General features: G+C 43.6%; 1 protein-coding gene across 1 annotated transcript in view; it reads left to right on the top strand.

Moving 5' to 3' along the window:
* Positions 1–23,579, top strand: part of Adra1a (adrenoceptor alpha 1A) — an 85,616-nt gene that overhangs the window by 36,023 nt on the left and 26,014 nt on the right. The window lies entirely within an intron of this gene.

Raw genomic sequence — 23,579 nt, 5'->3', positions numbered from 1 at the left:
GTCAAGAGGCCATAGCCTGATGGTTAAGGTCGCTGCCCCTCCCCCTGTGGGGACACCAGCCACAAGGATCAGGAAAATGACTCTCATTAGACATTGAATCTGCCAGCACCTTGATCTTGGACTTCTCAGCTTCTAGGACCATGAATCTCTATAAGCCGTGTAATGTAGGTTATTCTGTTATAGATGCCTGGCTGAACCAAGACAGAAATGGTATGGGACCCACACACCACTTTGCTGGTGGGTGACAGAGCTGAGATCTCAATCCATGTCTGTCTTATTCCAAAACACTTCTACAAAACCTCCACACTTTCTTTCCAAAACTATCAGACACAGTGAACCCCAGAAACAGCCTCCTTTCTGATGTCCCGTGGCAGTTCTTAGAAAGGCTAGGTACTACATAATTACAAGTTGTCACTGCACTGAATCACAGGGGTACTGATGGTCACAATTAATGCTAACCATGAAAAGATTATGTTCTTGTACTCCATTTTATAGATGAGTCACAAACTTGTTCAATCATGCATGACCATGTCATCTATACAAAGAGAACCCTGGCCCCAGACAAGCACAGCACAATGTTTTGGAAATCAAGAAAGAGACCTACTGCTTACTGGGGCGGGGGAGGGGGTAGGGGCAGCAGGTAATGCCATGAAGGTGGTAGCAAAGCAAGGTTGCATGCCCTGGTGCTAAGGAGTTGGAGCTGGGTGAGACCAGGAGACAAGCACAAATAGATAGATGAGCATTTATCTACACCAAAACTCTCTCTGTCTCTGTCTCTCTGTTTCTCTCTGTTTTTCTCTCTCTCTCTCTCTCTCTCTCTCTCTCTCTCTCTCTCTCTCTCTCTCTCTCATATGTGTGTGTGTGTGTATGTGTATTCATGTGCACAAAGGAGATAATATAAGGTGTCCTTCTCTGTTTCTGTCTCTGTCTCTGTCTCTCTGTCTCTCTGTCTCTCTGTCTCTCTCTCTCTCTCTCTCTCATGTGTGTGTGTATGTGTGTGTATTCATGTGCACACAGGAGATGATATAAGGTGTCCTCCTCTATCTCTCTCTCTCTTTGTGTATTCATGTGCACACAGGAGAGGATATAAGGTGTCCTTCTTTGTCTCTGTCTCTCTCTCTCTCTCGTGTGTGTGTGTGTGTGTGTGTGTGTGTGTGTGTGTGTGTATTCATGTGTACACAGGAGATGATATAGGTGTATAGGTGTTCTTCCCTATTACTCTCTGCCCTGAACACCTGAGACAGAGTCTCTCATGGAACCTAGAGCTGAGCTGGCAGCCAGTAAGCTCTGGCAATCCTCCTTTCTCCATCCCTCAGAGTGTTAGCATTACAGATGCATATTTAGCCATATGGGGTGGCAAGATCCAAATTCAGGTCCCCCCACTTGCTCATCAAGTGCTCTTACCCACTGAGCTATCTCTCCAACTCAATACCACAACATTTTGAAGGCCTCATAGAAATGCTCTATTTTTTTAAATCAGAATAAAAATGAACCTTATGTCAAATATAGCATATTGATGCACAATAAAATCATCTTTGTACCAATAAGAGCTATAAAATATAATTGTTAGTATTCTACATGGTAGAAGAATTCCATGAAGGCAAAAGTAGAGGAGCCAGAGCAACCACAAAGTCGCATGCCATCCTCCTGTGGTCTCCTCCATGCTAACCAGTGGAAGCCAATTAGGGAGTGATCTAACTGCAGGTAGGAGGAGCCTGGCTCCCTCCTATAGTATATGTACCTGTCAATCACAACCATAGATTCAACACATTATTTGTGACCTTCACCAATAGCTTTAGCATTCCTTAGGATATTTTCCTTGACAAAATGAGAGTGTTAAGAGTTACGAGTTCTGAGAAAAGCCACGGAAAGAAATCCGATCTGCTCTGAGCCATAACAGGCAGAAAGTTGGAGGCCCACCAATGGCCGTTGTCTCTACAAGGAGAAAGAGGTCAACTTGTGGGGCTGGTGGCCCCAACCACAAGGAGGGCAAGGCAGTGCTCACAGGGAAGAATGTGCTTCCGGCATAGCCAGAGCCTAGCACAGTATCCGGAACACTGGAGGAATCTGAGAAATGGAGTCTGCTCCCTCATGCAAATATAGTGGGAACTCTCAGAAGCCCACCGCAGTAGCCGTTCCATAGGCAATCCACACTGCCCAGCAGTGCGCTTACACGGCCTTTGCAGAACACCGAAGAGGTAGAAGGTGTGGTGTGTAACATTGCTTGTCAACTCCACAGGACCTAGAGTCAGCTAAGAAACTAAGCTCTGGGAGAAGTTTTCTAGATTAGGTTAAATGAGATGGGAAGACCCATCCTGATTGTGAGCACCACCGTCTCATGGGCTGGGGTCCCAGGCTATAGAAAAAGGAGAAAGATGAGCTTTCATCTGTCTCCCTGCTTCTGCAGATACAATGTGACCAGCTGCCTGAGCTCCTCCAGCCATGCCTTCCCCACCATGATGGAAATAAATAAGCCAAAATAAACCCCTCCTTCCTTAAGATGATCTTGTTAGCCATTTGATTATAGCAAAAAGATAAGTAACTACCACAGAAGGCTGCTCCCTTCTCATGAGATGTTCATGTCAAGACTGGCACACATGATGCACGCACTAATTTCAGATCTAGTCTAAAGAGGTGACAGGAGCAAGATGGGCATAGGCAGGAGGTTATCAGGTTGACAGGGCAATATGGCCTTGGGGAGTGAGAGCCCCTAGAATGACCAACACAGAATAGCCATGACCACTTCTGAAGTGAGGGAAATGAAGTGCATCTTCTTCTCTCCTCACCCTTCCCATTTCTTAAAACAACCCCAACCTGTGGCATTTGATAGGAGAAGAGCTACAGGTACCTTCCCCTCATGGAGTATCCATTCCATGTATCTTAGTCAGGGTTTCTATTCCTGCACAGACATTATGACCAAGAAGCAAGTTGGTGAGGAAAAGGTTTATTCAGCTTACACTTCCACATTGCTGTTCATCACCAAAGGAAGTCAGGCCTGGAACTCAAGCAGGTCAGGAAGCAGGAGCTGATGCAGAGGACATCTATGGAGGAATGTTTCTTACTGGCTTGCTTCCCCTGACTTGCTTGGCTTGTTTTCTTATAGAACCTAGGACTACCAGCCCAGGGATGGCACCACCCACAAGGGCCTTCCCCCCTTGATCACTAATTGACAAAAATGCCCCACAGCTGGATCTCACGGATGCACTTCCCCAACTGAAGCTCCTTTCTCTGTGATAACTCCAACCTATGTCAAGTTGACACACAAAACCAGTCAGAACACAAGGCAACTTAAAAATGAGGAAAAGTCTATTTTATCCATCAGTCTCAGAGGTGTCAATCCACTGGCCACATGGCCCAGCTGCCTTTGGGGTGGGGGCAAAGCAATGCATCATGGGTGGCATGGACCATATGGTAGGAGAAACTGCTCACCTCATGACTTCCAGAAAGCAACCAGGAGAGAAAGGAACCATAACTTCAACATACCTTTCAAGGACATGACTCCAAAGATCTCCAGTTCCAGTCAGGCCACACCTTCCAGACGTTCCCCTATCTTTCTGTAGCAACCAAACTTTTGGGTCATGGCTTCTGAGGGAGTTTGAAGATTTAAAGCATAGTGAACAGGAATGAGAAGAAAACTGCAGGGGGCTAGAAAGAGGAGAGCAGATTAGGGATTGATGACCCACAGAAGCCATTAGTAAAGAAGTCCTCCATTTCAAAACATCCCATACAGGACCCCAAAGCAGCTTGGGGTTGGGAGTGGGGGAGTGTTTCACTCCTGAGTTGTGCAGCAGAACTTATGTAAAAAACCATGTATGTTGTGTATATTTTGTAATGTCAGAACCAGGAAGGCAGAGACAGCATAGCCAACCATTGAGCCCTAAGTCCCTCTGTCTCTAAAAACAAAGATGGACCATAATTGAGGCATAATAGCTGAGAGTGACCTCCTGTGCCCACTTTCACACACACACACACACACACACACACACACACACACACACGCAGAAAATGGCACTCTTTCCTACCTCTGTCTCAACACAGATGCATGGACCAAGGCCCTGAAATGACAGCCAAGCAGGGGTAGGGCATGTGAGTTTTGGCGGCATCCTTGTGACACATATACATCCTTGATTTATCAAGTTCTTGAATTCAGAAAAACCAACAGCAGACAGTATGGAGTTGCCTCATTGTTACAGTGGTGATTGGGACCCACAGAGAAGATATTTAAATCTCTTCTTAAGAGAACCTCCTGATGCAGCTGAGCTCCAGCATCTGATCAGAAATGGGAGCCGCCTTCTGCTCTCTCTGTCCATGATTAAGAAGTAAGCATGCTCATGGATCAGAGAGCATCGCTGATTTTTCTTTCAGGAATAAAGATGGGCTCATTTAACATAATTTCTACCTGTTCTCCTGTGATTAGTGTTTAAGTGACTGTCTCTGGGTATTAGTCACTCGGAGGAAATGAAAAGATGCCACGGTAATTGGCCATGTGGTTTTCTTTGCTTCCCTGGGGGATTTCACTGGGCTCAGAAATCATTTTTTAACACAGGTCCTGTCTGCACTCTTTATTTAGCTAATTAGAGGGCTTAAGGGAGCAGTTGGCATGGGAGGGGGCGTGGGAGGCAAGAGGAGAGACAGCGTGCTATAATGTCAGAAGAATTGCTTGAAACGGACTGACTTCTCATCCGAACTAATAAGCTTCCTCTCCTATTGCGCTCTTCCCTTGGACGGCTGCATGACCCACTCATCTCCCTTACCCCACACCCTGCAACAGTGGCCTCTTGCCCAGAGTTCTAGCTGGCCTTGGCCCCGTGGTGTGCCCATCCATCCTTGTTCAACCTGTCAAATGCACCTGGGTTCCAGGAACCTCCCTTCCCCACCCTCCCCCTCCAACCCCCCCACCCCACCCCCACCCCCGTGGTCCTGCTTATGCTCACTCTGCTGAGTGGCTGAGTGCTTGTCTTTCTGAGTAGTAAAAGATATTAAGCATCTTCTCTCACTTTTCCCTTCCTCCCTCCCTCCCTCTTTTGTGCTACTCTTCTCTTTCCTCCTAGATCCAAACCAGAGCTGATACAGCAGGGATAGAGGGTAGAGAGGGGAGGGAGGGAGAGAGGGAGGGAGGGAGGAAGGAAAGGAGGGAGGGAGTAGGGGAGGGAGGGAGAGAGGTAGTTCTGTTCATTACAGTGTGTTCTAGAGATGGGCAATACTTGCTTCTAAATGAGCTCAGAGCAATATGGAAAGAAGAGGTGAAATTTCTGTTTTTGTGTCTTCGTCATCTTTTTGTTTTATTTTGTTTTGTTTGTTTGTTTGTTTGTCTGAGGAGCATTCACTGGACTCGTTATCATACCTCTAGCTCCTTCTCACCTCTCCAGCTATAAGTACAATCCATGGGAGGTATTATCCTGCTTAGATTTCTTTTATCCACTTGACACAAGTCACCTAGAAAGAAGCAACTTCAATTGAGAAAGTGCCTCTAGCAGATTGGCCCATAAGCAAGTCTGAGATGCATTCTCTTGACTAATGATGTGGGAGGATCAAGACCACTGTGGGCAGTGCCACCGCTGGGCAGGTGGTCCTGAGTTCTATAAGAACCTACCTAAGCAAGCCAGGGAGATTAGACCAGTAAGCATAAGAACCTACCTAAGCAAGCCAGGGAGATTAGACCAGTAAGCAGTATGGTCCCTGGGTTCTCATTTAGTCCCTGCCTCCAGGAACCCTGACTTGACTTCCTGCCACAACTTCCCTTCACAGTGGACTACAAACTGTACAATAAAATGCATCATTTTCTCCACTAGTTGATTTTGGTCACGGTGTTTTCCTTAGCAATAGAAACCGAACAACAACAGGGGTTGACCCCTCAAAGTCACAAAATCCTACCAACAACCAGTGTAACTGATGGAATTAAAGTCCCCGAACTCTTAGGTCTTCTAGCCCCAAATGTCGATTGAACAGAAAGCAAGAGTGAACTTCCTGGTGCAGCATAGATATAGCTGCTGGCTTTGTGTGTGGAGAACTCTACCAGCCCATTTGTTCCCTTTTTAAGAGTGTAGAAAGGAAAAGGTGTATTCTTTTGCTTTAGGGTGAAATGTTCTATAAATATCAGTCAAATCCAATTGGTCCAAAGCTTCAATTAGTTTTACTGTGTCCCTGTTTAGTTTCTGTTTTCCTGATCGGTCCATTGAGGAGAGTGGAGTGTTGAAGTCCCCCACAATTATTGTGTTAGGTGCAATGTGTGCTTTGAGCTTTAGTAAAGTTTCTTTTACGAATGAGGGTGCCCTTGCATTAGGAGCATAAAATCATTTGAAATGTAAATAAATATATCAATAAATTTAAAAAAAAAGAGTGTAGAAAGGATTCTCTTCCCTTCTTCATGGAAACCATACCTTTTCTAGAGGACTTGTGGACTCATAAAACTCACATAACATAAAACTATAGCTTCTCTTGGCCCCTTTAGAGGTCCTAGAGACAGGACTCACCATGGGAAGCATGTCCAAATATATTGGACATCTGCCTCCAAAATCAGTTGTCTGCAGTGGACTTGGAGTGAGTAGATCCCACCACCAGTGCCCAGCCCCACATCACTGATGCTATCACATAAGGCAAAACGTAGCAGTTGATGAATGTGGGAGACAGGCGCTGTAGAATGTGGCCCCATGAGTGTGTATCATGGACAAAGGCACACTTAGAAGAGAGACTCACCATATTGTTTGCCTCCCCTATCCTTTCTTTTGTTCACTTCTGGCTTTTCTATCCACACCTGCATCAAAGAGTCTTAGTTTACAGTTAGAGGTAAGATCATTCTGTACCCAAAACATCTTTGAGTTCTTATATGGACCATAAGCTCACTTTAGTTTACAAACTAAAGTGGCAATCTTTACAAAATCCATTTCCATCTTTGTTTCTGCTTTGCATCAACCCTATAGAGACTTTGGGAATCTTACTTTATAGCAATGTAAGTCTGTCTGCCCAATAGGAGAGCCACCAGCTAGATATGGCTATTTAACTTAAAATGACTCCAAAGCTAAGTAATTGAAAAGCATCATTTCCTCACACACCAGCTGTATTTCAGGCTGTCAGTAACAGCATAAAATAGTAAGTACATATGTGTTATTATGTTAAGCCTTCACGAGACTTAGCAACATGATTCAGGAAGAAAATACAGCTTTATAGATGAGGATTCTGAGATTTGGAGTAAAAAGCCTACAAAGGACTCTTGGGCTACTCAGGCTCCTGAGTCCCCTTTCTGAAGAATCATATCACACTGTCCTTGGGATGGAGAAATAGCCACATGGATGCTTACTGGATGCTTTGGGCAAATTCTGCTTCTGGGAGGTGTGCACACAGTCTGCTCCTCTCCCTGAAAATACAGCAGAAAACCCTAAGGCATTATTCATACTGTAAACGTGAGAAGATTCTGAAAGATGGACAAATGGTAGACTGGCTACCGACCTAGAGGCTGGAGCAGTAATCTGGTGACACATCCCTGAGATTTCCCTTTTCCTTGTACATCAATCACTTCATTGGAGCTCAAAAAAAGGCCAGCAATGCAGAAACAGGTTCAGTAAAAGATACTGTGAGCCCAGGCTGCTTTCTTCAGCTGGACATCCTTGATGGGAGCAGATGGAGTATAAGAGTTTCACACAATACTTCCTCTACTTAAAAGAAATAGCAAAGGGAACAACTGTAGCTCCATCTCCACCCGAGTCAGCAAAGGCTGTGTATAGAACCAAGACTTCTGGCCTTGCTATGTTTGGGCGAGGTACCTGACCCTGGTCTAGGGAGTGGAATTTTCATCTCCATCAACTGGAAACTGTATGCATCCTGATCATAATGGAGTCACCTGAGAAAAGTAAATCCCATTCCTATCAGGGAGTCCTCTCTACTCCCAATCATGGGGGGTGAGTTGCTGCTGCTGACGTGTACTGGATTTTTAGATTAGGGTGTTGTGTTTGCATCTTATAGGACATGCACGGAGTTATATACTTACTAAGCTTTCTTATGGTTAGTTTTTAAGATTTTTTTTTAATTTTAAGTGTGTATGGGGGAAGGGGAGATGCATGCATGTGTGAGCATAGGTGCCCCAGGAGACCAGAGGCATCCAGTCCCTGGGAGCTCATATTACAAATGGCTGTAAGCTGTCCAACATAGATGCTAGGAATTGAACTCAAGCGTTCTCTATAAAAGCAGTACAAGCTCTTAACCACTAAGACATCTATCTCTCTAGCTCCATGATTATTCTTTAAACAATATGATATAACCACTCCTAATTTTTTAATGTTATGTATGTGAGTGTTTGTCTGCCTGTATGTATGTGATCACATGAGTGTCTAGTGACTCAAAGGCCAGAAAGACCCAGACACTGGAGTCACAGGGGTTATGGGCTGTCACATGGGTGCTAGGAACTGAACACAGGTCCTCTGCAAAAGCAGCAAGTGCTCTTAACTGTTAAACTATCTCTCCAGCCATGGAATAACAGCATTTACATCATGTATTAGAAATCCTCTCAAAATGCTGTGAAAGAAATGAAAAAGTCTGCACAGGTTATATATAAACACTATACCTTTTTATAAAAGGAATTTCAGCATTCCCAGATTTTAGTATCCTCCTAATCAATGGATTTGAGTCTGAAAACCAATCCTCCACAGATACCATAAGACTGTCTCAAAACAATAACAATAACAACAACAGCAACAGCAACAGCAACAACAATAACCACAACCACAATCACAACCACAACCACAGCCACAACTAGAATAGGTGGCTAGAGAGATGGCTTGCTGAGAGCTCTGGCTTAGCTGCTCTTACGGGCTCAGTCCCCAGCACCCACACAGAAGCTCATGGCCATCTCTGACTCCACTTCCAGGACTTCACACTCAAACACCGTGCTTTAACAATTGAGCCATCTCTCCAGGCCCTTACCAAATTTCTTGAATCTATATTACTTTTTTCCTTTTGCTAAATTTGGAGACATGTCTGCCATTATTTCTCTGGGTGTTTTTTTTTTTTTTGTTATTGTTGTTTTTGTTTGTTTGTTTGTTTGTTTGTTTGTTTTTGACTTACTTAGTTTTATATCTCTTCTCACTCCAGGACTCTAGTGACACAATGTCAGAGTTTTATTGGTCTGTCTATTGGTCCCTGCTCCCAAAAGAAAAAATGATTGTTTTCTTGGGATCATTTGGATCATTGGTATCACTCTGTCTTCCAGTTCGCTTAGTCTTTCCCATCTCCTCTGTACCTCTCCTGAGTTTATCACTTGCTTGTTTGAGTCCCAGGGGCTCCTACGCCCTCTTCTGACATCTGTGGGTATTGCACACATGTGGTGCACATACTCATACACACATGGGGCAAACATCCAGACACACACAAAATAAAAATAAATATTTTAAAAAGAGATAACAGGAAAAAAAGAGAAAACTAGAACTAACTTAAAAAATAAAGAAGTGAGAGCAGAAGTCATTGCAATTGAAAACAGAAAAAAAATCATTGACAGGAAGGACTAGTTCTTTGGTAAGATTGATAAAATTGACATTCAACAAGTCTGAGAAAGAAACTAAGAATTTACTGTTCAAATATCATACATGAGGTGAGATAGTCCCTCAAATCCTGCAAATATTGAAAGGTACAGAGATAATGCCAGCTTGAGGCATAGACGAAATGGACGGGTATCTGGACATATCATAACTCCCTCAATAGAAGGCCTGAGAAGACCTGCAATTAACCATGTGAGAACTTGAGTTTAAGTCTAAAATTGAATTTTAAATCTGCCATAAAAGAAATAGCTAGCATCAGATGGCCTCCCTAAAGAATTCAATGAAAAGGAAAAGTTAAGAACAATCGTAGACACTTTTCTTCCAGGAATTAGAAGGTAGAATCCATTACTGTTTTTCATGACCCTTTTATTGCTCTGATATGAAATTCAGAGGCTATTTTTTAAAAGCAAGAATGACAATCTAACCATTCCTTGTGAATATAATGCAAAAGTCCTTAATAAAATAGTAGGAAGTAGAAACACACTAGGAGTGGTGATATGCACCTGTCATCACAGCACTGGGAGGGGGGGATAAGGCAGAAAGACCATGAGTTTGAAGCAATCCTCAGCTACACATTAAGTTCAAACCCAGCTTAAGCTACATGAGACCTGATCTCAAAACACCATAAAAGATGGCTCAAGTCTGTAGTGACTCTTGCCACCCACACCTAAAGACGTGTGTACAATACCCAGGGCCCACGTGGTAAAGGAAGGAGAGACCCAACTCCTACAAGTTGTCCTCTGACTTTCACATGTGTGCTGTGGCATGCATGGCCACACACACACACACACACACACACACACACACTCATGCACGCGTGCATACATGTACCAGAGAGAGAGAGAGAGAGAGAGAAAACAAAAAAGTAAACATGTAAAAATACACAAGAAAATTAACTCGGCTGTGTGTTGAAAGAATTTATGAGTTAAGGATGTGCCTCAGTTGGTGCACAGCCTCTCTGTGTGCCTGAGGCTGCCTGAAGCTCACCAGCCTTCCCAGCACTGGAAGAATAACACATTCACCACCTCATCCAGATTCACCCTAAGCTTGCTTCAATCGCATAGTCCTTATGCTGTGATGGCTATAGCCATTGTAAAATGTGTGTCTTGAGCTTGCAAACTATAGGAAAGTACATTTACATTATCTTCATAATATGACAGCATTCTGAATTTGTCTTTTAAAACTTTTATAATCTGTTGTGGGTTTTTTCATGTTATCTATTGGTGTCCTTTAATTTCAATTTGAAGGGCTTCCTCAGCATGTCTTGTAAGGCAGGTGTGGCATGAAAAACTCACAGTTTCTGTTTGCCTGAAAATGTTTTCTTCTCAATTCCAAAGGACAACTTGGTGAGGAACAGTGTTCTTATATTTTTGGTTATGAGCCTAACCTTTAACGGCTGAACCAATCGCTTCTCTGCCTTTTGGCTAAGATCAAGTGTAACGGCCCAAGGAATCTCCACATCTCTGCAGCCCAAGGAATAGTGTTCTTGTTTGACAGGGGGTTCCTTCCTTCCTCCCTCCTCCCTCCCTCTCTTCCTTCCTTTCTTCTTCCTTCTTTCCTTTCTCTCTCTCCCTCTCCCTCCCTCCCTCCTCACTCTTCGCTTCAGCCTATCATACCATTCTCTCTTTCAATGTTTCTACTGAGTGAGCTCCTAGGAGCCAGATGCCCTCTGCCTTCTATGTAGCGAGCAGCTTTCAAATTTCTTTTTGCCTTTGTCTTTTGATCATTTGATGATATGTGTTTCCATCATCATTTCTGGTTGATCCTCTGAGGCACTCTGAAGTTCTCAGTGAGCCCGTTTCTTTTCCCTAGGGCCAGTGCTCTGCTGTGCTCTAGTTCAGGAGCCTTCTTTCTGAGCCCTGTCAAGTTAGAGGACTGCACACTGGCTGCCAACAACGAGGGAAAGAGGCTCTGAGTGTTGAGGGTGTGGGTGGACTAGCCGAAGAGGATGGCGACGTGTGATTTGAGGTTTGTAGTTAGGCCTCTCTGTGATCAGCACAGGACACTCGGTAGAAAGAAGGTGAGTTCTGCGCTCCAGTTACCATGAGTCCCTGCCCTTTCTTTGCCCCTTTCTGCCACTATGCTATTTATTCAACTGTGTAGATCTCCTCTATGTTCAAGGTAAAGTGACAGATAGGTCTCTTGCACAGAGTCCCATAGGGCTGGGGGAGTCTTGTGTTAACTTCTATGGAGCAAACTGTCTCTCTTGGCTCCGTGTTCCCCTTAAGGTAACCCAGGTGAAACAAAGCCATGGGACGTGTGTATCCGCAAATTGTCTTTACTGCAGGGGAAACGGAGTCATGGAACCACCTCACTGGGCTTCTGAGTGCTCACAAAACTCTTCTGTGGATGTTGTTGAAATGGGTAATTCTGTGAGGATGGGATGAAACAGGGAGACACCTATTCCATAGCCAACTCCTGATTCCATTTAAGAGCTTTAAAAACAACTTAAGGAAATGGAATGAAATAGTGACTGAAGGGAATCTCCCTTCTAACCTTTCTCACTTAAACAATAATTACTCCCATTTCCAAAGGCAATTACAGAAAACCAGATGAGAGGATGTGTGTTGAAATGCTACTAGTGCTCACCATGTCAAAAAAGATTAATAATAGGAATTTCACATAGCAAATTCCCATTGGACATTAGGTGGGTGTGTAATTTATATCCAATAAAATGTATTACATTCTAGAAGTTCAATAGGTATTTGATAAATGCCTATTGTCATTTATGATGTAACTGCTGCCACAATCAAGGAACAGAAGTGTTTTGTCACCCACAAAACTACCTTCACACTCCTTTTTAAACAGCTACAGAGAATTTGTGTTCTCTTCCCTCCCTCCTTCTTTGCCTTCCTCCCTCCCTCCATCGCCTCCCCACCTCACTATCTATCCCATCCCCCACCCTCTCCCTTCCTCCCTCCCTCCATCCTTCCCTCCTCCTCTCTCGATATCTACTCCCCCTATCCCACCCCACCCCAGCAATCACTGACTTTCCTGTCTCTGTGATGTTATGTTTCCAAGAATGCCACAGGAATGCAGTCATGGCGGCATCTGAGTTCCATTGCTTCTCTTGCTTGGCATCCACATTCGAAGTCCATCAGTGTTGTGGAGGATTCTCCACATTGAAGCTGAGGCATATTCCACTGTGCGGATAGACCACAGGTCTTCATTCATTCACAAATGACCTGGGGAGCATTTGTGAAAGTCTCAGCTTTTGTCTCTTACTGTTCTTGCTGCTGTTCTTTGAATGAACATGAGTTCTCATTTCATTTGAGTAAACACCTACAGATTAATTGCTTGGTTGTTTTGATTGGTGTAGAGTTAATGTCATAAAACACTGTCAAACTGCTTTACAAGTGACAGCTCCATCTTTTGTTATTATAAGCTATTTGGATAGAGTTGTCTGGAGGTTTTTGGTGGGAGGGATATGTTAGCCAAACACGTCACACTGTGACATCTAGTATACTTCACAGGAAGGAAGGGAACTTGTGTTTTCTCACAGTCTCGGAGACGTCAGTCTTTGGTCCTTAGTGGGCTTTTGGTGAGGCAGCAGATCATGGCGGCACATGTGCCAAAAATTCTTCATTCCACAGCTAGAGAGCAGAGAGATGCACAGGGAGAAGACTAGGATTACGGTGTGCCTGAGGACACACCCAGAGTGGCCCATTTCCTCCAAATATGTCTGTCTAAACAAAATTTCCAGTACCTCCCAAATTAGCATCATCCCGCTGTAGACCAAGTCCCCAACACCTGGTACGCATATTCAAACCATGGCAAGGAGGAAGAGCTGTCTTGTTTTTAATCATTCTACTGCATGCAGTGTTATTTCATTGTTTTAATCTCCATTTTCCAAATAGCCATGGATGGAGCCAGCTATGTATTTGCTATTGCCATTTATTGGTGAATTAAAAAAACCTTTACTACTCTTTTTATTAAATCATTACCTCACTGGTAAATTTGAGGGGTTTTGTGTATTGTGAATACAAGTCATTTTTTAGACATATGATTTGAAAATGTGTTTCTTCCAGTCTATAGCTTGCCTTTCATTCTCCTAGTGGAGACTAAAAAAGCAATTGGGTTTCTTATTTTAATTTTCCTTAAGTTGAGGGCAGGAGTTGTATGTGCATGAAAATGAACTACATGTATGTGCTGGTGTGTATACACTTGTGTGCACTAGCCTGTGGAGGTCCAATGCTGCGGTCAGGAACTGTCTTTGATTGTTTTGATATGTTACTCATGGAGGCAGGGTCCTAATCAAACCCAGAGCCCAATCGACTTCTCTGTCACAGGAGAATTATTAAGCATCTAGACTGTTCTTTCTCCAAAACTAGAAGCCTAAAATATGATCCTGAAGTGTCTTAGAAGACTTCTTCCTTGTCTTCTCCCATGTGATTCAGTCCAGTATGTCTTGGCGAGAATTTTATAATGGAATTTTTTTTGTCAATTTGGCTCATGTCTAAGTGATCTTGGCCAATGGAAAGGGGGAGGATGAGCCATTCTGAAGCATCAAATGTTCTGACTGCAGAAGAGCGTACATTCAGGAAGGATGCTGCCCAGTTGTGACATTCAGATTTTAAAACTCTTCTTAGAGTCTGAAAAATGACCGGTTATTTAGCTCTCATTTAATCACACTCATTATGAGAATTGTAATAAAAATAAATTAAGAATCGTTCAACACCCTCTCCTTGTTAGGCTAAACTTGTCTCAAATTCTGTATGAAGTGGCCTAACTCTAAAATTTGGTAAGTACTGGGCATGATGGTGCACGCCTTTAATCCCAGGACTCAGGAGGATCTCTGAGTTTGAAGCCAGCCTGGTCTACAGATTAAGTTTCAGGACAGCCAGGGCTACAAGAGAAACCTTGTTAAAAAAGAAAGAAGGAAGGAAAGAAAGAAAGAAAGAAAGAAAGAAAGAAAGAAAGAAAGAAAGAAAGAAAGAAAGAAAGAAAGAAAGAAAGAAAGAAAGAAAGAAAGAAAGAAAGGAGAGAGGGAGGAAGGGAGGGAGGGAGGGAGGGGAAGGGAAGGGAAGGGAAAGGAAAGAAAAGAAAAGAAAAGAAAAGAAAAGAAAAGGAAGGCAATACATTAAATTCACAAAATGTTTGTGTTGGCCAAATAAAACATATGTGGGCCAAGGATCACACGCCAGTCTGCTAAAAGAGAGCCCCTTAGCATCTTTCTCCATCCCCAGATGAGATGTTCCAAGCTGCACCACAAACCTAAAGAACTGAAGCTGTGATCCACGTGTGAGAACATGCAGTGTTAGTGTTTCCAAGTTCAGGTTATTTCACTTCTGCTGATTTTCCAGTTGCATTTATTTCATGCTTTCATCTTTTTCCTCTTTACGATCGAACAAAATCTCACTGTGTCTAGGGACCGCATTTTCATTATCTGTCCATCAGTTCCGGGGCAAGTAGGCTGTTTCTGTTTCCTGGGTGTGTCAGGGAAGCTGCCATGAGCACACAGGCACAAGTGTCTCTATGGTTGGATAGAGTCCTTGGGGCGTGAGCCTAGGGACACTATAGCTAGATTGTGTTTCTAGCTCTATTTCTAACTTCTTAAGGAACTTCCATGTTGCTTCCCAAGTACCAGTTATGGCCACCAAAGGGCTGAGAAGCATTTTAGGAGTGAGCTCTGAGTATATGGTACTTAGTACCCACAAATGAGGGAAGACTGGTGTCAGGAATAATGTGTCTTTACAAGGTCAAAGGGTGAGCTCACCTAGGCACAGGATCCAGCCTTTGGTGTGATTGTTTCTCTCCTAAAGGCCCATAAAATGATGGTAGACACAGCCAGCCTGTCAATCAACTCAGTGTCTACCGTGGAAAACATTCCTTGAAATCCATGATTGTGTACTAATTAGCCCCAAACACTGGCTGAATACACTAATGAGAAAGGAATGAACATTAAAATGCCACGCCCAGCAAACCTTGAGTTTTCTTTGGGGGTGAGCTAAGGGGGCTTCAGTGAATTGCTCAGTGGCACTTGAAATCAGAACAGTTCTTTTCATCTCAGTAAAATAGGGCGCATACTTGTTATCAATCAGTTGTCAAGCCTGTCATTCAAGGAACAAAGTTATGAGGACATGTGTGATTATATGGAGGTGGTCATGCCAGGCTAGGAGGATGGACGTCAAAAGGTGACTCCCGGTATCCTCTAGAGACTTCCTAGTGCTGTGACCCTTTAATACAGTGCCTCCTCATGTTATGGTGACCCCCCAAACATAAAGTTATTTTCATATCTATGTTGTAAATACATGTTTGCTACTGTTATGAACTATAATGTAAATGGTCTTAGGCAACCATTGTGAAAGGATTGTTTGACACCCAGCCACCACAAAGGGGTCATGACCCATGAGTTGAGAACCACTTCTCTAGAATCTCTGTGCCATTTTATGGATGGATATTTGCTTTTCTACAAACAAAACCATAGGGCATGCTATAAACTGATACATGCTGGAACACCATCACCGTACCATAACATAGTGGTATATTATGAAAACCTTCCTTATTTTTTTTTTACATTCTCCTTATTTATTGGGAGGAGAGAAGGCACACCATGGTATACAAGTGGAGGTCAGAGGATACCTGTGGGAGCTGGTTCTGTCCCTCCACCCTTCGAGTCCCAGGGAAAACCGTAGGTCATGAGGCTTGGCAACAAGCGCCTTTACCCTCTGCGCCACCTAGCTGCCCCAAAGCGTTCCTTCTTGTTTGAGTGTTTCGGAACATTATGTGAGTGATTTGTTGCCTTTAATTGAGCTTCTAGAAAGCATTCTCCACTATTTCATCCTTTTGCCCATGGCTGGAAGATTCCAGCAGATGACTCCATTCAGGAAACACGTGCAGCCTTTCTCCCCAGTGAGGCAGGACAGCTGCTTCAGCCCTGTTTCCTGTCACCAAGTCTTCAGATGGAGCAAGGAAAACAAAAATCCTGCATACTTCATTGGCTCAGTGGGAATTCAGACATGCAGCATGAAATTAGTCCGAAGTGAAGTTTGTCTGGATTACTAGAACTCATATGGCAACCCCTTGGTAAAATTGCTTTGGTGGCGACCACGGCTGGTCAAGAGCCTGGTATTATGGATATGACCTCTGAACATGTTCAAGTACTAGTAGTTGGCTGTACGAAAAGACTTGTATGAGCCCATGGAACTCTGTCCAGGGACAGGCAGGAAGTAAGAGGACAGCCAGATTTTGTCAGAGGAGCTCCTTCTCAGAACTTCCACAGCTGTGACAAGTCAGGAGGTCGGTACTGAAGGTGGAACAGTGATCTAAGAGAAAGAACGTCCATTAACCATCTATAGCATCTAGACTGCAGCCATAAGCAGTGTCTAGGACTGACACTTTGCTATTGCCCTGGGAGTAGGTGGCATTAATCTGCTTGCATTAAGACTAGATCGGTAGCCATAATTCATCCTCCCTCCCTCTCTCCCCTTTCTCTTCCTCTCCCTGTTTCTTCCTCCCTCCTGTCTCCCCCTCCCTCTCTCATTTTCTCCCTTCCTCCCTCTTTCCCCCTTCCTCCCTTCAACAGAAGATAAATTTCCACTTATGGAACATTTCTCACTATAAAAATACAAGTTACTATACTTTCTCTTAATTGACTGCACACCCCCTCTATGCTTAGTAGAAGTATATAAGACTTTGTGAGTTTATAAACTGTTGCTATATTGATTGTTCGCGGCCTCCCCATTCCCCAGCAAAGCTGTAAAGCATTCATCTTTCAGCCTCCAAGGGGAAGCTGACAGGCTTGTGGGGAAGCGGCATGGTGGCATGGTGGGTCTGAGCCCGGGCTCATGGGAGCTGAGACGGCAAGATTCCAGTTCTAATTCATCTGCTGAGGATGATCAGGTATTACTTTCAGAGATGCTGGGCCTTAGACTGAAAGGTTTTAGATCAGAATCAAGAAGTCTTTTAAGCAGAGAAAATTATATGGTCTAAGCCATGGAAGCTAAGACAAATCTTTTGGTAGCAGTTCAAATGGGCTGTGATTAAAATTCAGTCTGGGTGTGGCAGACAGTGAGACTGGAAGTACCCCTTAAAGTTGTGCTGTAAAGGCAAGCTCTACAAATGTATACTAGGCAGGTGCATGCATTGTTCTGCATCACGGCAGATGCTAAAGGATGGTGGTGAATGGGGCAGGTCCCTGTCTGTCAGAGCTCACCATTCTCAAGAAGAACCCTTGGGCTCTCATCATAATCAGCAGTGCAACTATCTTCATTACCAGCAAGAGCTACATTCCCAACGTGGGGGACGATGGCCCACTGAGAGAGTGGGAACTCTCTTCCAAAACCTTTTACACAATCGTAGTAGAGACATGGGGGAAGGTTTTCAAAAATCAGTTGTTATTCATTATCGCTTTTAGTTTGGTGCATATTTTGTTTATTCCTTTGCTTTAAGAGATATCTCATGATGTTTCCTGAGATCCTCTCTGGCTTTTTGTGATCACTGTGAATTAATTGCATAAAATGCACAATTTCCTCCTGACATTTTTATACACCCTATGGCACACCTTGGGAAACATTTACCCTTCTTATGGTCACCCACCTTTCTTGCCCTGCCCCCTCAGTCTCTGTTAGCACCTTTTCTACTTTCCAATTGATTTCAGTCTTGAGTTCCACACAAAGAGGAAACATGTAATATCTGTCTTCTTATATTTGTCTTAGTTCAGATGACCCAGTGACCTGCAGTTCCAGCCATTGCCCTGAAAAGAACACTCTCTTGTAACTGAATAATGTTCCACTATGCATATCCATCTCATCTTTCTATGCTAACAACATAGACATTTTCTCTACTCCTTCATCTAGTGACAGGGGCCTAGGCTGGTTCTGCATCTTGCTGTAGTGATGCCTAAAGAAGCATGGGGAGCAGACTCCTGTGTGGGGATGGACTGATTAGATTCCTTAAGACAGAAACTCTTAAGAACAGGATGGCTTGATCATGCAGTACTGCTATCCTTAGTCCTTTGAAGAACTTTTCTCTATACTCATTTCTACAGTGGCTGGACTAATTTACACTCCTACCATTGATGTAGGAAGATTCATTTTCCCTAACGCCAGCCCTACCACCCCCAACATGTGTGGTTTCTGGGTGACAGCTGTTCTGACTAAGCTGAGATGGAAACTCTGTGATTTTGATATGCATTTCAATCATGACTAAAGATGTTGTGTGCTTGTTTTGCTTGTCTTAAGCACAAACTGGCCATTTGCATGTCTTCTTTTGAGATTTGTCAGCTCCGTTTATTTGTCCATTTACTGAAGATCTCAATCTTTTGGTGGTCCATGTTTTTTAATTCTCTGGATGGTCTAGGTATTAGTCCTGTTGAATATACATCTAGCAAAGATATTTTTGTGATTCTGTAAACTTGTCTCTTCTCTTGGTTAGTCATTTCCTTTGCTGTAAAATTTTATTTCACACAATCACATTTTCCAGGTTTGGAGGTAGTTTCTGAACTATTGGAGTCTTTTTCAGGAAATCACACCTATAGCCCTGCCTTAAAGTTTCCTCCAGTAGTGTTAAGCCCTTCACTGAGCCCTTGGGTTCATTGCCAGTTGATTTCTTTTTTTTTTTAATTTTTAATTTATTTTCTATATTCTTTGTTTACATTCTAGAAGCCTTCCCCTTTCCCAGTCCCTTGATTTCTGCACATGGGGAGAGATGGGGCTCTAATGCAGATGTGCCACCTGTCATAGGCCAGCTTTTCTCCTGGGGATGTGTTTGGCACCTTGCTGAGAGCAGGGGGCTGTGTTTGTGTTGCCCTACCTGTGGAAGCTCACACCCCCTTGACCATTCTGTATCCAGCTGTCTTCGAGTACTAAGTTTTGAGTACTAAGCTCTTCTCCCAGTGGTTCTCTAGTGTTTGCTTTGTGCCCCGTGGTGATGGTTTGAATTAGCTGCTTGCTCTGCTCACAGTTGTTTTTAGCCATTGGGGAATTTTAAGAATATTTTTCTAGGTCTGTGAGAAATGTTCCTGTTTTGATGGGGACTGCACTGGGTGTATGGATTGCCTTCAGTGACAGTCTCATTTGGACAGTATCGATCTGCTGATCCATGGACATCACCTTCCTGTCACTGTGTCCTTTCTTCCATGATTTATGGTCTTTAGTGTACAAGGTTTTGGTACTTTGGATAAGCTTATGACAAAGCAGATTTTTTTTCTTCATGAAATGCTTGCAATTGCAATTGTCTTCCCGATTTCTTTCTCAGCAACTTCATTGTTAGATGAATATATAAGTATAACCAAGCAAGGTAATATACCTTGCAGTCCCAGCACTTAGACAAAGAGGCAGGGGGATTGTTACTAGTCTGTAAGCCAGCCAGGTCTCCATAGTGAGTTCCAAGGGATACTCAGGGAGACCAAGTAGTTTGTTGGTATTAGCAAACAAGAATGAAAGGACCTATGTAGGAAACAAAACTGTAGTAACAATAGTTACTGCCCTGGTTGATGTAGACAAGTGAAGTTTCTCAGCCCAGCAAGAAGAGCCAGTGTGGCATCGTGGTGTGGCCTTTTACTGGTAGGAGACAATAGTGGAGAAACATGAAAGGAAAAAGCAACATGCTATGGAGGTAGCCGAGAGAGCTGTTTGTGAGATCCCAACCCAGTGACATAAGACAGGTGGGTGTTCAGAAGCAGAGCAAGAGACAAGCATGAGCAAGAGGGATTCACCATTGCCATAGATGTGACCCACGGGGTCCCAAGAAAAGCCAAGTCACCACCGGAAGAAAAGAAAACAAATACGCAAAGGCCCACAATGGCAAACTCTCCATGGTTAGTTGCTATTTCCACAGTATACTTAACATAAAAAAAATTAAGCAGCCTAGGTACTCAACAATAGGAATGGGTTGAACACACATGTACACACACACACACACACACAACTGCCTATAAGGTTGAAGATGATGCATGGTCAGAGATGAGAGGGCCAGGCTTTTTAAAAACAAAAAACATGTAGAAGCATTTAGTATGCTATCTTTTTGATTAAAAAAAAGTCAGAAGTAGGAATATATAAATAATATAGAACAGTAGAATAATAAACAAGAAATACTAACAAAAATTATCACCTACAAAGATGGAGGGAAACAGGAGAGATGGGGTCAAGGCTAAAGCAGCTCAATGTGTATTGTGTACATTGTTCTAATTTTTAACCGAGGAAATGTTTAAGTGCTCAGGGTATGAATTTAGGAAAACAAGGCAGTGCTAAATGCACAGCCATGTGCGTGAGGGACTTGGGAAGCGTGTGTTTCCAGGGAGGAACAGGTGAAAGCTCTTTCCTGTAAGATACAGAGCTTGAAAAGGAAGAGATGGGGTCAGATTTACAGGTGAGGGGCAAAGGTGGGTTTCCTTTCACCCTTTGCCACGTCTTTCTTTTCCCCAGTGCCCTGCAGTCTTTATTCCGTCCTTCCCTGGCCCTTCTGAGCTGTTTCCACTGGGAGTCATACTACTGTCCTCCCAAAGTGGGCATCCCATTGTCCTCCCAAAGTGGGTGTCCCTCCTGCCTACATTTTTCCTACATACAGGACTTAGCATTCACCCAAGCCTCCCTCTTAAGTGTTCTACAACAACTTCCCAGAGAGGCAACACCTACTCTAATTTAAACGAACAAATCACCAGGGAAGAAATTCCCCAGTCAAGGCAGAAGGAACTAGAGCGGGCAGTGTGACCACTCTTCCAAGCCATGACACACTAGTCACGTGTGTCAGTTTGATGGCTTCAGGCAGTATCTTCTCATCCGTGCGCGTAGTTATAACCTCCTGTACTATTCTGCAGCACTGCTACACAAATGTCCAAAGGAGATTCATGAATATAGGCATGATCATCCTCGTGGTATGGATAAATCAGAGAAAGAAAATTTCAAAAGTCGTTGGCTAATCAAGGTTCTATTCCTAGCTATAAGAAATATTTAGAGTTGAATGATGTGTCCCATGATAAACACACATTGGTTTTGGTCTCCCTCTCCCCTTCCCCTCTCCTCCTTCCCCCTCAACCCCTCTCCCTCTCCCTTACTCCCTCCCCCTCTCCCTCCCCTTATCCCTCTTCCTCCCCTCCCTCTCCCCCTCCCCCCCCTCTCTCTGTTTCTGTTTCTCTTTGTGTCTCTGTTTCTGTCTCAGTGTGTCTCTCTGTGTCTCTGTCTCTGTTTTTCTTCCTTCTCCTCTGTCAAGTTATCTAGCCAGGCCTTGCCTGTCTCCACCTCTCCCATGCCAGGATTGCAAACACGTGCCATCATACATGACTCTTAATGTGTGAGTTCTTTATGATTGAGCTCAGGTGCTCAGACTCTCACATGGTGCATATACACACTCACAGGCAAACACTCACATGCATAAAATAACGTAACTAAAAAAAGAGTCCTGTAGCCCATTATGGCACCTGCCTGCATCCCTTCTGATAAGCGGAGGTAACGGCTGCTCCCACTTCTTGATTTACTTCTCCTACATTGGATTTAGAAAGTCACTTGTCATTCTTGAAGATTCGAAGCCAGTTCTTCTCTCCCAAGATTTTCAATCCACCACATCTACCCAGGCCACAGCCCTTGTTCCACTCCTCACAGCCTCATCCCTGATGAGGTTCATCCTCAGGGGTGGGTGGCACCTCTTGTAATGCACGAATTCTGATGGAACTGAGGTGAAGTCCAAGGGAGCGATCCACAGTGGCAGAGGTTCTGCACTAAACTGTAAGCCTTTTGTTTCCAGGCATCGAGTCCCAACATCTTTGCCTAGTGTGTGGCAACCACCTTAGCAGAGATTTGCTGCCTGGACAGGACTATGCACATTGGAGAGTTTTCATTTCTGCCAGGCCCCGCCATTGCACTTGCATTCCATTAAAACTCAGGCAGAAGTCGCAGAAGGCTTGACTTATGCTCTTTCTCCCACCTAGAGGCACCGTGAGCTGGATGAGGGTTGCCTACACTCTTGGTGATCATGATCCTACAAGGAAGAGCAAAACCAGAGGGCCACCTGAGAGGTGAAATCTTACCATTGAGTCAGCAAGGCTGTAGATAAGGAGTTTGATTCAAATACAGGAGGCTAAATGAATTTTGATTGAGTTAGAAGTAGCAAACTGGTAATTCCCCCATTGCAGAGGTATTGCTTAGAGGGAGGAGAGGGCAGAGATGGAGATAAAGGGAACCATGGAAGGGGTTTTCTTTCTTTCTTCAAAGGAGGAAAACTAGAGATGGACTTAGCACTTTGTTATATGAACAGAACATAGGAGAGAAAGCCAGGATGCCAGAGTACATACCCACTCCAGCCTACATGTTTTGGGGCAGGTGATTTAGCCTCACATGCCTTTTTGTACTCTGAAATGATAGGCTATTGGTATCCTCCTTCAGAAAGGTTAAATGAGAGGATATAGCAACAGCATCTGAGGAGTTCTGAGCACAGAGTGACCACACAGTCACTACTGGGTCCCATATTATAACAATGTGTCACATATTATAACAATGTGATAGTCTAGTACATAGATGATCTGCTTTAAAGTGAATGTAGGCTATACCTTGTAGATCTATTATTTGCATTAGTTTATTATCCAGCTGTGATATACCATAGACAGAGAATTAAAAAAAGCACCATTAGCATTCTAATGGTTGCTGTGATAAGATAGCCTGACAAAAAGCAACTTAAAAAAAAGTTTGTTTCAACTCACAATTCTGAGTTACAGCCCATTATTGAGCGGAAAGTAAGACAAGAACTTCAAACAACTAGTCACAGTACATCCACAATCAAGAGCAGAAAGAAATTACTGCATTCTTGTTAACTTGCTTGCCTGCTGAGCTCAGCTTGGCTTACGCATTCTTGTTTAGTTCAGGAGCCCTGCCTAGGGAATGGTGTCACTCACAGTGGGCCATTCTTCCTTCTTACAGCAACCAATGTAATTAAGACAATCCTCCAAGACATGACCAGACGTTAACCTGATATAGATAATCCGTCATTGAGATCCTCTTCCTAGGTGATTCTAGGATATATCAAGTTGACAAAGCCAACCATGACAATTAGTTACTATGCCAAGGTGACAGAAATATATTGAGACTAACTAGGGAAAACTAGGAAGAGAGAATGAGGGGA

This window comes from Apodemus sylvaticus, chromosome 8 (assembly GCF_947179515.1).
Source record: "Apodemus sylvaticus chromosome 8, mApoSyl1.1, whole genome shotgun sequence".
Classification (NCBI taxonomy): domain Eukaryota; kingdom Metazoa; phylum Chordata; class Mammalia; order Rodentia; family Muridae; genus Apodemus; species Apodemus sylvaticus.
Note: the sequence above shows the minus strand (reverse complement) of the source record. Positions and strands in the feature narration are given on the sequence as shown.